Source organism: Grammomys surdaster, unplaced genomic scaffold (assembly GCF_004785775.1).
Source record: "Grammomys surdaster isolate TR1022 unplaced genomic scaffold, NIH_TR_1.0 134, whole genome shotgun sequence".
NCBI classification, from domain to species: Eukaryota; Metazoa; Chordata; class Mammalia; order Rodentia; family Muridae; genus Grammomys; species Grammomys surdaster.
In genome coordinates, this window is record NW_021604592.1 from 2,331,891 (window position 1) to 2,337,643 (window position 5,753).

The 5,753-nt window shown below is 40.2% G+C and overlaps 1 protein-coding gene across 1 annotated transcript in view; it reads left to right on the forward strand.

Annotated features, from left to right (window-relative positions):
* Window positions 1-5,753, forward strand: part of Cped1 (cadherin like and PC-esterase domain containing 1) — a 255,612-nt gene that overhangs the window by 193,033 nt on the left and 56,826 nt on the right. The window lies entirely within an intron of this gene.

The following is a 5,753-nucleotide window of genomic DNA, read 5'->3' on the forward strand; positions in this document are numbered from 1 at the left end:
CCTTCCTTCCTTCCTTCCTTCCTTCCTTCCTTCCTTCCTTCCTTCCTTCCTTCCTTCCTTCCTTCCTGTGTTCTCCACCTGCTCTGTAGCTTTTCGGTGTTTTTTGTTTGAAAAAATAAATATCATTGATTTAAGAATAGGGTTTTCTCCAAGCCCTAAACATGAAAAAAATAATAATCACACCCCTCCTCCACACCTCTCCTCTATAATGACAATATTTAATGCTTCAATGTTTCAATAGAAACATTGAGAAATATTAAGTATGATAAATAAACTTGGAGAGAAATTAATTCTACGGTCATAATTGTAGGTCACAAACTGTCCCTGGATCTAATTTTCTTAGATAGGATTTTGGGAAACTTTTTCATATTGTACATTCAGACATTACCAAGAAAAGGCAATTTTCTTCATGCCCCCAGAAATCCTCTCCAGATCATGACCCCTGACCTGACATAATCTTTTAGTGTGTCCTTCCAATGTTATGGCCACCCAAGGAATGCACCAGGCTGAAGATCAAAGAACTCTGGTGGTTTGCACTTGGCTGCTGTGTTGTGCCTCTGCTGGAATTAACACTGATGTCTTCATAGAAGCCAGCCGCAGGAATAGTGACCAGTAACTACCGCTATGAGGAAATGGCAAGGTTAACATAAACACGGTGTGAAGCTGTGCTCTCTGCTCCCCACTGAGTAGCAATGGCTGTCCTTCCTTTTAGGAATGTTGTGCATTAAGAGGTTCCAGGTCTAAGAGATCCATAGGATATTATTTGGAGTTAGTGATTAAGATCTACAGCATCATGTTATTAAGATATGCCTAATAAACTGGTTACTATAGTAGAACAAATTAGTATATACATCATGGCACATAACTATTGACTTTTGAAAGAAAAAGACTCCACAGTCTCATACATCGAATTTGAAAACAAGATAATAAAGAGAGAGCTAGGCCAAGTATCAGTGAGTAACGGGGCTGAGTGAGGCTTCAGATGCAGAGGTACAGGTCAAAATCTACAAAGTAGTATCTGAAATGTTTAACTCTGCTGACACTCGTAGCAAATGAGGCAGGGTAGGCAGCTACTCAACTAGCAAAACCCTGACCTGAAGTTAGAAGGTGTTCAGTTTTCTGTTGTTTCTGACAGGACACGAGAGTACGAACAGTGGATAGATTTGTTGCGTGCGTAGATGGATTCCAAACACAGCAAGGCTGTTAGGTAGTTGACTCTACTGGTAAATAATACATTATCCAAAGGATTCCAAAAGGCTGTGCAACAGTGTTTTCAGACATGCTTGCTTACACACTCACCAATCACATTTGTCTTCTAGAGTTATTTCTTCCTTCAAGCATAGCCCCTTGCTAATTTCTGAGACCAGTTGCTCCTATTTTAAGACCTGCTGACTTGTTGCCCATCATAAATAAAGATGACACACCTGGCCCACCACCAGAGGACATGACCCAGCCTTTTCAGATCTTTCCTTCTCTTCTCAAGCTTCCATTCCTGTGCCCCAAGTCTCAGCAGATCATTAGCAAGATCAAAGCCAGCTGGTATAAACCCACAATGTCTCCAAATCCTTCTATACCAGTGGTTCTCTGAGATGCCTTTGGGGGTCAAATGACCCCCAGGGGTCACATATCAGATATCCTGCATATCAGGTATTTGTTTACATTATGATTCATGAAAGTATCAAATTACAGTTATGAAGAAGCAACAAAAGTAATTGTATGGTTGGCAGTCACCACAAGATGAGGAACTGTATTAAAGAGTCACAACATGAGGAAGGTTGAGACCAGTGTTCTGTACTATCAAAGATCTCTCCTTTCTCTCCTAAGAAGAGGCAGCCCTCCTCCCTCAGTGGATAATCCCTCTTCTTTCCTCAGAGCTCACTACCTCCTAGCTCCTAGCAGCCTCATTCAGCAAGTTCACTGTCGTACTCATCCTTTCGGTTGCTCCCTTCTGTCAGTAAACGTTCAAGTCATCTCTGAATTTGAAAATAATTCTTTATCTTTGATACTCCCAGGGCCACCTTACCATCTTTCCCTGACCTCTATCATCTGTAAGTGTCCGGGAGCACAGCTTCCAAACTCTACCAGTACAACACTCTATACTACCACAGTGTCCTTTAATCGAGTCACTTAAGACACCAGCTGCTCTCAGTGTAGAAGCCCATAATCCTGTACTCCTTCTGATTTCAAGGGTGCTGGAACTTAGCTTCTTGTCTGAAGGAAACAAGACCAATGATATCGTTAATAGCTTCATAACGGGATAAAAATAGGCATGGTGGAAGTGGGGGGATGATAAAGAGAAGAACTCGGGGTCATGTTTTGATTTGATGTTGAGTAGAAGAAGAATAGAAGGCATAAGAAAATAAGAACTTAAGTAAGATTGGAAATTGTTAGTTTGGTACAACACAGTAGAGCTTGGTCTAATTCTGTAGCTGTTACTGCAAAGGACCAAAGAGGGTTCATCATCTGCTTCCCCCAGGGTTCCTGTATGTACATCAATTCCCATGCAGCTCATTGCTGAAACAATGAAACAAGAGCTGAAACATACGTGGGCTCTTATAGAGGAGACATAGCAACATCTACATCACCTTAGATACACACACCTCCAGAAAGAAGCAGGCACCCAGATTCCTTCATCTACTTAGTCATGCTTCAGTTGCAAAAATTTACTCCCAAATTGGAAAGGAGAGCTTACGATACAAACTAAGGTTTAGCTGAAGTTTGGGTAACCATTACAGAAGCCACAGCTGGTCAAAACAAAGAGAGCAGCTTAATCACAGGCTGCCTGATCCCAGTGGATACATCTACAACAAGCCCTACACTGAACATTGTGTGCAATTATATTTTAATGTTTTGAAGTTGTAAACTAGGCTCAGGGAGCATTGTGGAAGATGGAGTGGAAAGATTGTAAGAGCCAGATGACCAGAAATTGTGAGACCGTGTCTCCTAAAATTGACAGGGAAGCCATACCCATTATACCTTAGCAATATGGCTTCCTAAATAAATCCTAAACTATGACAGTATCAATGGACATGCTAATATAGAAGGGAAAAATGTCATGGTGCTTCACCCATTAGACAAAGAACTCTGAGCAATTAATGAATGCTAGTGTAAGAATTAGTCTTACTAAGTAGTTATCTAATTAAAGCCCTAACTGGTTATCCAACCCCAAGTGATCAGCATAAATAATAATAATAAATTATTATTGAAATAATAATAAATTATTATTATTTTAATAATAGAGACACAAACAATACTAAACAAACTTGACAGGTTGCATTTGTATATTTATGCCTGTAAATGTAAGAGGAAAGACTTCTGCTAATTTGAGAGGGACAGCTGGGGTACATAAGAGGGCTTAGAAGAGTGGTTCTCAAGCTTCCTAATGCTACACCCCTTGAATACAGTTCCTCATTGTACTCATAATATTATTTCATTGCCTCTTCAGGACTGTAAATTTTGCTACTCTGATGAATTGTAATAAAAATGTCTGATATGCAGGATAGCTGATAGGCAAGTCCCAGAGGAGTTACGACCCATATGTGGAGAATTTCTGGATGGAGGAAGGGGAGAAATTGTGCAATTATATTTTAATGTTTTGAAGTTGTAAAGCATTAAAATACTTTACATGGAGAGATGACTCAATAGTTAAGTGTGCTTGCTGCTCTTCTAGAGATCCAGAATTGGATTCCCAGAACCCGTGTCATGTAGTTCACAACCACCTGTAACTCCAGCCCAGGGAATCTGACTCCCTTATCTGGCCCCCACAAGCACCTAGACACACACACATTTCCATACACATGTGTAAATATTAAATACATCTTTCTAAGTGTAATATCCATTGCTTTCCTCTTGTGGTGACCTGAGAAGGCTGAAAAGTCTAAATTCCATTCTCATAAAAGAGGATTTTCTGAGTGATAAGCGAGACGCTCAAGGGCTCAGAATGCCAAAGGGAAAGATTTCCAAACTGAAGATGTTGGGAAGATCTTTGTTTTGGTCACCTGAGAAAGGCAGTGGTCAACTGTAGATGAAAATACTCATTCACATCAGACAGTCAGCATACACCCTACCTCAGCCTTGGTGACTTGAGTTAAATGTTTCTGCTGCTCCTCATCAGAAGGTAATCCCCAGAGCAAAGGGCAGGGCAAATTAAAGATCCCAAGCGGTGTCCAGGTTGCTTTACCTGTCACTTCGAAGAGCACTAGTCAGTAAACAAGATGAGCCCGTATAGAGAGGCGTATTTTATCCCAGCTCCCTGGATACCATACCAGTTTGAAATAGAAAGAATCATGCACACAAAGTTAAAGCTTCATTAAGCCCATGACGCAGGTTAAGTGTCCCCAGCAGCCAGCTCTGCTTCAGGCTAGTGCTAGACATGCAGTCATTTACAGGCAGGAATAATAGAGACTTATATAGTCCTCTCTGTGTAACATGTGTGGAAGCTTTATGCAGCCATTAATGTTCTTTTCCTGCTGCAATGGTCAGATAAATATAACCCTAAGAAAGTCATTGCTTCATCTTGGTGACTCAACAGGAACTGCAGGCCACCACCATAAAACACTGGCTTTCTTCTTTGTAACACAGTTCTTTATCTGTTCAGGAAAAAGCTGCCCGCACTTATTTCCTCCATGATGATGTTGGATACAGCTTAAACACTACAAAACCATGTATTGGAATCAATTAACGGGAAAAATAATGATTATAACTTTTCTTATATGTGAAGGTTTTATTTTCTAAATCTATGGATATCATCAAGCATGAAAATCCTTTCTGTGTTTTACGAGGCCATTAGGAACACTGCTCATTACTAATCAGAAACAGAGAAATTAAGTAACATTTATTGCAACTCGAGAATTCATGACTCCCAGTTATCTATCAATGAAGCAAAGCTTTCACTTTTAATAAGTTAACTATTTCATCCCCTTTGACTTTTCCCCCATGAGGAATTATGGATTCTTTGTTCATTTTTCACACCGTTGTAAGATTTTATAATTATTCCTTAGATGATATTCAAGAAAGTCTGTCTCCAGGCACATGGGAATATTCTCTTTTTCTTCTCACTTTTAGAAGTTTTTGGCACAGTATTTCTCACTGTAATTTTTTTCCCAGAAAACTGAGCTCTGTATTATGACTGTAATAAATCACTCCTTTAGGAGTTCTGAGATGAACAGTGGAATGACATATGATTTAATATAAAGAAATAAAACTCACCCTGTCCCACTTTGCTTACTTTTCTAAAAATCCACTCAGAAGCACTGAGGCTCTAGTAGTTCCAGGCTTCCAGTTAACATTCTACCAAGTCCCAAAACTTTGATGACACAGAATCCCGCATGAATTTTTGCAGACCAATTACATGTTAAATACCCAGACAGTAAACCGCTCTTTAAAACACAGTTGGGAGAAAGTCAAAAGCTGAAGTTTCCCCAGCCAATATGTTGGCTTAACCAGACTGATGAGAGTTAGTTTGCACTGAGCAAGCCCCGATATCTAAGCATTGCACTGAGCAAAGATGATGCCTGCAGACAGGGAGCAGCTTACACAGCTGTTCTCTGGAGATTTTGCTCTCAGGCAAATCCTGTAATCTTCATCATTTGTAGGAGACCAGAAACATCACCTCCGATCTATCTTCCATCTAACTCTATGTTTAGAAAAATAGCCAAGATGCAGCATCTTGCTGAAAGAAGAAGGAGGAGAAGGAGAAGGAGGAGGAGGGAGAGGAGGAGAAGGAGGAGAAGAAGGAGAAGGAGAAGGAGAAG